At 38.5% G+C, this 9,008-nt stretch overlaps 3 long non-coding RNA genes across 3 annotated transcripts in view; 2 read left to right on the forward strand and 1 right to left on the reverse strand.

Moving 5' to 3' along the window:
• Positions 1–580: 580 nt before the first annotated feature.
• On the forward strand, positions 581–4,014 carry LOC138024146 (uncharacterized). The gene is made up of 3 exons (XR_011126907.1): positions 581–733; positions 1,515–1,715; positions 3,845–4,014. It is a non-coding gene; the product is annotated as an uncharacterized lncRNA (long non-coding RNA).
• The window catches only part of LOC138024149 (uncharacterized), a 112,139-nt gene continuing 104,857 nt past the window's right edge, over positions 1,727–9,008 (reverse strand). Inside the window, exons 6-7 of the long non-coding RNA XR_011126910.1 lie at positions 7,118–7,168; positions 1,727–1,885 (exon numbers count right to left, since the gene is read on the reverse strand). This is a non-coding gene — a long non-coding RNA (uncharacterized lncRNA). The remainder of the gene's footprint in view (positions 1,886–7,117; positions 7,169–9,008) is intronic.
• Positions 4,928–7,452, forward strand: LOC138024147 (uncharacterized). Its single transcript, XR_011126908.1, has 3 exons — positions 4,928–5,080; positions 6,320–6,530; positions 7,288–7,452. It is a non-coding gene; the product is annotated as an uncharacterized lncRNA (long non-coding RNA).

The raw sequence follows: 9,008 nt of genomic DNA on the forward strand, positions 1-9,008 counted from the left end.
AATAACGGCCATTTTGGAATAAGGTGTATAGACACCAGAAAAATTCAGTTGACTCCAACGAGATTCGAACCTATGACCTATGTGATTTCAGTGCAATGCTCTGCCAAATGAGCTACGAACACACACAATTGGGAGCAGGTCAATTTGTTGGGTTCATGTGTTACCGTGAAGGAGTCGATGAATGAAAATATTCATTAAAATACACACTTATTTTTCATTTATCCTACTGTAGGTTTGTTTCATCAACAACCTCCAGATGGTGTTAAAAAAAAAAAAAAAAAAAAGAGCTGCCGTGTTCCCATCTCAACAATCTATCCTAAAAGATCTTGTGTTTTCAGTAAGCTAATGTCCTTTCCATTAAATCAATTCCAGAAGAAGCATTGTATATACAACAAGCTTATTAAACAAGCCTATTGAAGACTAAAGGAAACGCAAGAGACAACACTAGTCTTCACATTAAACCAAGATGGGACCTCACTGTATTGGAAAAGATCCCTAACGATTGAGACATGTCATGCTGTCAAATTTTATTAATTAAACAGCTATGAATGTTTCTAAGCTGTCAAGATTTTAATGTTTTTAATTTGCGCTGTCTTATCGATTTTCAAAATCAGCTTTTCACGTTGAAAGGATGTTTTAAAAGCTACAAATACGATGGATACATTTGGTGTGGTCAATAACACTTTCTATCAGTTATAACTGGTATCAGACAAGAGAACTCTATCTTCCTGAGGTAAATAGTGATATGTTTCTATTTTACTACCAAAGCGTAACTTGTAGTGCTAGAAAATCCTAGTCATTCCAGTGGTACAAGTGATCACCAGTCACTTTAATTTCTTGGCCATGTGCTCTTGCAGGCGCACAAAGAACTTGAAAAAAGCTTGATTTTTTTTACACATTTCACTTGCTTAAGCACTTGGATTATTTGTCTTTGCCATACAACAGCGCAAAACTAGACTACCGACAGCACATTAAACAACACCGCAGAAAAGTATGACTAGTCAGTGGCTTTCTTTTGAATGGTCACACTTGAGGATTACACCCACAGACTCAAAAGATAGAACCACCTCGTACAGCATAATAAGCAACATCACAGGAAAGTACTCCCCAGTAGCGTTCATTTGAATGGTCACACTTTGGGATTTACCACACAGACTTAAAAGATATAACCACCTTGTACAGCATAATAAACAGCACCACAGGAAAGTACTGCTCAGTGGCTTTCACTTGAATGGTCACACTTTAGGATTTACCACACAGATTCAAAAGATAGAACCACCTTGTATAGCATTGTAAGCAACACTACAGGAAAGTACTGCTCAGTAGCGTACATTTGAATGGTCACACTTTAGGATTTCACCCACGGACTCAAAAGATAGAACCACCTTGTACAGTATAATAAACAGCACCACGGAAAAGTACTGCTCGGTAGCTTTCATTTGAATGGTCACACTTTAGGATTTCACCCACGGACTCAAGAGTTTAACTGTCATTCACTTCTTTCAATGTTTCAGTTAATTGTATCCAAGTCACCATGAACAAAATGTTGCTTACAGCAATGATCATAGGACTAATGTCTACAGCATTTATCCAGTCAGGAAAATCCATGATTCGCGCTGGAAGAAACATGGCGCCGTTTCACACGGACGGCCGAGATGCTGACTTTGTTCCAGAAATGTTCAACAAGGAGTATCGTCGTAAATATTCCAAACGAGGTATTTCGGTTTCACTCATCTTTACAGGTCATTTCAATCTTAATATTTCGTCTATTCGACAGTTTTGGTACGAACGACCAGTGGCTCAATTGGTTGCACATCTGACTGCAGTGCGGGAGGTCACAGGATCAAAAACTCCAGCGGGACAAACACCCAGGGTCTTTAAATAACTGAGGATAAAGTGATGCCTTGTTAATGACATCTGCAAATGGTTAAACACTCTAGTCTTCTCAGATAAGGACGATAAACCATGATCCCCATCTCACAACCCTTCAATGTTCATAATCCTGTGGGATGTAAAGGAACCGAAACACTGTTGAGTTCGAGGTGTTGGGGTCTGTCCTCTGTGGTAGGGCTCGAGGGCCTTAAGTTAGAAAAATGTTAAACGTTAATTGCGTCTCCCTCTCGAACCAAAGTTAGCGTACGATATCGCTATACAATTGAAAAGTTCTTAAATATCCAACTTCGAATGACCCCAAAATTTCACTTTGTTGCGTTACTGACAGAGCTAGGCAAATTATGATGAATAGACCCGTGACAAAGACCTTTTAACAAAAAAAAATGAAATGTAAAAAAGACAGCAAACCTCTGCAAAATAAAGACTTTGAAAACACGAACTGTTATTGGTACAAATTAATCTTAAATTACAATATACAGAATAGATTCTGAAAGTCGTCCAAGCAATGTGAGGACACGACATGACTGCATGGCAAGCGCGAAATTTAAACCAAATACTTACTGCCACGAACTTACAATCTCGTGACAATGGCAGGCTCCAACAAATTAACACTGCCGTCGTAAAGGCAGAAAACCACGATGGCATGGCAGCCAAGTGGTTTGGGCGCTTGCCCTGAGATCCGGCAATTCCGGGTTCAAGATGCGTTCTAATCACTTTTTGAATTTGATCCTGAGTGGTCCATGGTTCAGTTTCTCGGCTTCATGCACTTGCAAGTAGCCAGATGGGAATCTTAAAAGTTTTTTCTGTTTCTTTGTTTCAGGAAAGCCCCTATAGGGAGTGGTCAATTACGTGTGTTATTTATGTAAAGACTTTGAAAACACGAACTGTTATTGGTACAAATTAATCTCAAATTACAATATACAGAATAGATTCTGAAAGTCGTCCAAGCAATGTGAGGCCACGACATGACTGCATGGCAAGCGCGAAATTTAAAGCAAATTCTTCTGCCCTACATAAATAACACACTTAATTGACCACTGCCTATAGGGGCTTTCCAGAAACAAAGAAACAGAAAAAACTTTTAAGATTCCCAACTGGCTACTTGCAAGTGCATGAAGCCGAGAAACTGAACCATGGACTACTCAGGATCAAATTCAAAAAGTGATTAGAACGCATCTTGAACCCGGGATTGCCGGATCTCAGGGCTATCGCCCTAACCACTTGGCTGCCATGCCATCGTGGTTTTCTGCCTTTACGACGGCAGTGTTAATTTGTTGGAGCCTGCCACTGTCACGAGATAGTAAGTTCGTGGCAGTAATATTTAAGTAATGGTCCGGCTAAGAAGCAGGCAGCCCAGCGGCAAAAGTACTTAGAAGCTGCGAAATATTAATTTTTAATTTCACTCCAATCGAGGCATCTGATTGGCTAATATCGGAAAATGTCGAAAAAAGATGAGAAAAAAATGAAAAAAAAGCCTTTTTTGGATTTCTTCTTCCCCATGCCCTTGATCTCTGTCTCTCGGCCAAATTTGGGCATTGTTCTATGCGCCAATCAAATGGCGCATAGAATCTTGACGATATTTACAAACATAGTTTTTGAAGGCATAATGATTTGTTCTACGAAACAGAATCTAATTTTTTAGACGGCAAGTCGATTACATTTTTCATTGAAATTCAAATTTCGCGTTTTTAGCTGCTTACACCAATGGGAACAGCCGAACTTAATTTGATTAAAAATGTTGGCACATTTTAACTAACCGACGCTATTGCCGCGGGCTATTGTTTTTCTGCCTGCTTTTTAGCCGGACCATTACTTAACATGAAAGGAGTGGTAAACCTAAGAATGAATGAAATGGTCATTCTATAAAGAAACAAAACTGACTGTTGTCCTCTCTCTGTGATCGGTCCTAAGATTTTAGGTTCACACATTTTGATGTATGTTCTTTCTGCAGATGGACGGTGGAGAAGCAATAAAAAGTGAAAGAAACCAAGCATGCCAATACCGACACAGTGATTAGCGACTTGATCTGTTTTACACCAAGTCAAAGGACTTCATATGAAACGAAAGTGTAACTTACAAAACGAGTGATTCAAAAGAGATAATAAATGAAACTCAAGTGCATATTTTGAGAACATAGCCTGAATTCCTCCATTTCTACTTATAGCTACAATAGCTCATCCACCACACATCCTTCCTGAAAGTGAATTTCATATATATTCACCGTGCGTCTGTTAACCCCACTGGGTTGTTATTATAAATGCTGTAATTTAAATGGCCAACCACAATATCTCTTATAATTATGTCTTAGTATGTATTTGAGGAAGCATGCTTTGAAGTAGGAGATAACAAACCAAAATCTAAAGCGTTCCTTTTGAACAAAATATTGTGAACTGAATTTTACAAGATATCATGTGCTTTCACCTAAGCTTCTGGTTATCTCGAATGTGACAAACCTCTCCAACACACGTAAGAATATATTCTCAAACTAATTCATTAGCAGATTGTCAACTTTTGTTAAAAAAATCGTTTCTTCCGATCTTTTCAAGTTGCATATCATTAAATCTTTTCTTTTCTTTTGCTGTCAATTTGGCAAGATAAAACATAAGCTTTATTATGGGAAAAGAAACACATGCATTGGAAATAGAGTTTCAATAGAATAGAATTAGATTAGAGATGTTCCTCCTCTTGATCCCGAAGCTGGCACTAAATTTTTCATCCCATTCCTTTCATAACAAATCATAAATGCAAGTTTTGATATTTGTATTTTCAAAGAAACTTGCCAAATGCGCTTTCGTTAAAATCTCTCGCAATGCAATTGTCTCTTCCTTAATCTAGAGATTTACGTTTTTGTGTTCGTCCATAACGTGAATTTCGGTTATCATTTTAAGGCGACTTCTAAATATCGCAAACATCGAAGTTCTTATCCACATTTCCTACTTCAAAAATTAGTCTTGAGTTACCGCAACAAACCACACGGACAAACAAGTTTCCTTGCTTCTTGCATGAAGAAATCAATAGTCTTTTGTGTTTTCATTTGGGCTAGAAGCAATCCCTCAACAGCACATCCGCTTCTTTGATTAAAAACTTATGAAAACTACTTTCTTTAATTAAAATCAGCTATCTTGTCCAAACGGGCACCGCGTTCAGACCTAGTACCTTATTCACAGAAAGGGGAGTTTTATTTGCGGTAAGAGTTTTCTTTTTGTTATCCTTTCAACGCAAGGGCGCAAACTTTGCATCCGATCCCATGAACACTAAATACCAATTCGCTGGAGTCAGAACTGCTCGGAATTTCACGAGTAGCTCCTTACACCAGATTCTCTAAACATCGTCGAAGACCCCGCATAGCTAGAATAACTTTCATGTTCGACCAAGAAGTGGAATTTTCTTTCCTCATACATGGAAACTATAAATATGCATTGAAAAACGAAGCAAACATCACAGGTTATCAGCTAAAACTGAACTGTTAAGGCAAGCTAACGCCACTCGTGCCTGGGACATACTTTTCAGCAAAGCGGTTATTTTTGCTGAACAGGGAAGTTCTGGATGTAGGTATCTGACTTTACCGTCCTCGCGCAAGAACTGTTGACTATTGAAAATGAGCTTCGATCAGTCCCAGAGGCCAAATCATACTCACATGATTTGTGCCAATCAGACGAACTGAAATAAGCATGCAGTTAAGTCGACTGGTCTACCTGTTTTATTTAATTCGTTATTACAGATTCTTGTTTCAGGCTTCTCTGCTTTGTCAATTTTGGATCACAAATTCGTTAATGACGAATAGAAGCTGAGCTTTCCTGAAAATATAAGAGCACCGCAAACGATGTTTTTATTGACTGTAACCTACAGCTTCAAATATATCTCAGTTATTTTCGTAAATTTCCCCGAAAATGTTACTATTGAAGAAACGAGGACTAGAATAGTAACTCTAAAACCACATACACGATTACACGGTTTTCTCCTGATCTCATACATAAATATAGGTTAATGTTCCTGATTTACATTTAATATGCAGAAATGGACCAGCTTAGCAATTTATTCACCACCAACAAACTATCCACAATTTAGAATCATGTTTCTTTGAACTTTTTTAACACCGCTTTTGTTTCAGATGCCGCGATACAAAAGCGGCAACTCTCTTCTTTAAATATGTCTTTTCAACGCAACGAATCATTTTAATCTAAATTTAAGTGAACAAAGTTACTTAACTGCAAAAACCATTCACAAATCCTCACTAATTTTCATACAGAGGTAATTTATTTTTATCCTTAGAGATAGATTTCATGTAAACGAAAATCTGTCCTTCATAATTAGTTCATGCTTTACGTTATTAATATTTTTGGATGAAATATGACATAAAACAATCTTTTACTTGAATGTTGCATGTGCACATTGAGCAACAATTATGCCCGTTTCCTTTTTTCAGACACACAAATCGTTAACCATGAAAAAAGCACAAGCGACTGTCCTCGTTATTGTAATTGTCATGTTTGCATTTGTGGAAAATGGACACTCGATGTTGAGGGGAGGCAGAGGAATGATTTACAATAAAAAAGGAGAAAAGAAACACTTGACTGATGGCTATGACGACGATGAGACACAAATGAAACGCTCTTTACGATTGGCCGCTGGAAAAGGTCAGTAAAATACTGTCTTAAACCTTTCCGCAGAAATTTATTTGTGTGAACTTAAGGCGCTTTCCATTTGACAAGATTGACCGGCCAGACCAGACAGACATTTCGAAGGACTAACTCTACAACGCCTGCAAATTAACTCGTTTTGAGGATGATATGTACTTCTCCAGAAGAATGTGAAGGATTATCCCGCAGAATTGTCAACCGCCATAATACTGTACAACAGTGATAGAGCGACTTTCGTATGACCTTGAAAAAGTATTCCCAATTTGTTTCACGGACCAACATTTGGCAAGATTAAAACCAAAGCTTCTCCTTCCCGCTGAGGAAACTTGGGCAGTAAACAGTTCAATTGCCCAGTCACATTACTGCATTTCAAATGACGTCAAAGCGAAGCTATCCAGAAAGTTCCATGGAGAGATGACGTTGTTTGCATCCGCGTTCGCTAACCCAATGAAAATCCGCGCTCGTTTGTTTTTGTTCTATAAGCCAATCAAATGTTTTGCATTTTTGTTTATGTTCATTTTTCAAGGTCTTTAAAAAGTCGCGCTATGTGCGGTATATCAATTCACTAGCATTACGTCACCCACCTTACTCCCCACAAACATTGCTCTCCACCAAAAGTAAAAATGAGATTTGCTCTGTGGGTTATAAAACAGAAACAAAGTGGTTAAGCATCATGTGAAATTACCTACGAACTGAAGAATGATGCATGCAAGTTTGACACAATTGTGATACATTTGTTTCCGTTTCTTTACAGGTCAGATTAAGCAGCCAAAAATGGAGCAACGCAAATGAACCTTTAACCAAACGTTTGTTCTTTCCGTTTTCGGATGCATGAGACATCCTTATGTAATGAAGAATAAAGGCAATCGGGTGGATTGTTGTTCAAAGGCGTGAAATAAATTATCTCTAAGTCCAATAGCTTCCTTGATAAGACAAGCAGACGCAATATTCAATAGCGGTGTTCTGTCTCCTTCTGCGGTACGACATTTGCAATTTTTATCGGAATCAGTTCACAAACTGACAACACTGCAATCAATATGTTGAAAAATGAAAATTTCGCAATATTGTCATAAGTCGAATCTACAATAAAAACAAATTGGAATTCACTCATTACATTTTATGTCTTTCTCTCACAATAAGCAACATATAAATTGCCAGACTACAAGCTTATCTTCTTTGTAGGAGCATGGCACTATTTACTAAACCACAGGCATTAATTTCGCGAATCCAGATAATCACAATGCTCCGGCAAATCCAGTATAACAGCGAACTCAGATTGCCACGAGTTCTAGGTGTCTGTTCCGCGCACGAACATTTTATGCTGTTAAGTGTTCTGCAATGGGAAATCCCCATTTAGAGGTTTCTACTGATAAAACCGACGCGCATTTTATGACAACTTCGTTTAGCCTGTAGCGCAAACGTTGGAGCTCCGCTGAGTCAATTTCCGCATTTCAGGCCTTCAATTTCAGGCTCATAAATGTACCCTTTACAGAAACTAGGGAGTTTAAAATCTACGACGGCGCGTCGACGAAAACGTCTCCTCAAAAATATGACTTTGCGCCATCGTACGTCTTAAGCGATTATTCCATTCGTTCACGTCGTTCAACATGGGCGAATTATTCTAAAACTAAATTTATACGAGCGTGTCACTGATGCTCGCGTTGTCGTCAAAACCTAAAATTTAGTGATTCCGCATTGTTATTAATCAGAGTGACGCAAAAATATGACCCAAGATGCGTAACGCACGGGCAGCACCATAACTTGACATCTTTTAGCCAATGATATTCTTGTTTTGTGGCGTTGTCCTAGTCGTAGCCGTTGTCGTTTCTTAAGAAGAAGGGGGGGAAGGGAAGGTAGTTACATCCCCTTGGTCTCATCCAAGTTGTTTCTTACACTACTTTGTTCTCACGAGTTCATTGCCATCGGTTCTTCTTCGCGGACAGAGTATGAGGGAAGTTGATTGTTAAATATGATAAAAATATATCATAGCGACCAAATGCTATTTCCAATGATAAGCAAACTTTATTTGCTACTACCCCGGCGCGGGCATTTTCATCAACTAAGTTCCGAATAAATAAAATATTAACCTTACAACAGGGTGACCCGAAAACACTCATCCCCCAGCCGGTCCATGGACTACCCCGACGGACTCCCCAAACGGACTACCCCAAAAATACTATTTCAAGTGAGTACTATTGGTCGTAAGCAGCGTCACAATTAATGCTAAGCCCAAACATCCATTTTAAACAGCGTTAGTCAACAGTATTTAAGTCTAAGCGACCATTTTAATAAGGTTAGCTTTGAATAATAGTTGTGATGGCTGATTACTTCATGTAAGTGAAGTGAAACCGGTGCAACAATTATTGAAAGCTAACCTTTTTAAAATGGGAGCTTAGACTTAGGTACTGTTGACCAACGCTGTTTAAGGACGGTGCCTACTAATTCAAAGGTATTTTTGCGCGGTTTCCTGAATAT

Source organism: Montipora capricornis, chromosome 11 (assembly GCF_036669925.1).
Source record: "Montipora capricornis isolate CH-2021 chromosome 11, ASM3666992v2, whole genome shotgun sequence".
NCBI classification, from domain to species: domain Eukaryota; kingdom Metazoa; phylum Cnidaria; class Anthozoa; order Scleractinia; family Acroporidae; genus Montipora; species Montipora capricornis.